We start from the raw sequence: 687 nt of genomic DNA on the forward strand, positions 1-687 counted from the left end.
CAAAAGCTCTCCAGGTCAGATTTTCAAAGTCCTGAAGATTTCCTCTCCTGCTTTGTACAGATTGATCCACGTAATTGTGTGCTTTGTTAATTGACATCCTGGGTGGAGGATGTGGCTATCCCAGAAACTTAAGCTTGTTCATGCTGCAAAATTGACCAAACAGTACACAGAGGGGGCACTTGCCAATAGTCACTGGGAGCTGTTCCTGCAGATGCAGAAATGGTCATATAGGACAGTCAACTGCACGTAGCTTTTGAACTCAGCATTAGTACTGATGGATCATGTAAGCACTGGAGTGGTCACTGGCCAGCTAGACAAGGGGAAGGGCAAGAAGAGGGGGGTACCCTGTGTAATGAACAAGTTCTAACATACCTGAGGGCTACAAACTCATCGTAGCACACCAAGGTGCCCCTGTGCAATCCCTGCCACATGCAAAGAAGAGATGGATCCTGTGAGCTGCATCAAGAGGGTCCCACATCTGGCCCCAGACTGAATGACCATGCAATATTATTGAGGCAGACTTCGGGCTTTGCAGGATTCTGCAGGACACAGGTAACACTGCCCCCAAAAGTGGAAAACCAGAAAAAATGCCAACATCAGAAGAATGTGTGCATGGGGATAGTAAGGAAAAGTACACCAAAACAGAAAAACAAAATAGCATCTCTTAACTCCAACCCTACAGTAGTA

Source organism: Neopelma chrysocephalum, unplaced genomic scaffold (assembly GCF_003984885.1).
Source record: "Neopelma chrysocephalum unplaced genomic scaffold, ASM398488v2 Primary Assembly neopelma1_22, whole genome shotgun sequence".
In the NCBI taxonomy this organism is placed as follows: Eukaryota; Metazoa; Chordata; class Aves; order Passeriformes; family Pipridae; genus Neopelma; species Neopelma chrysocephalum.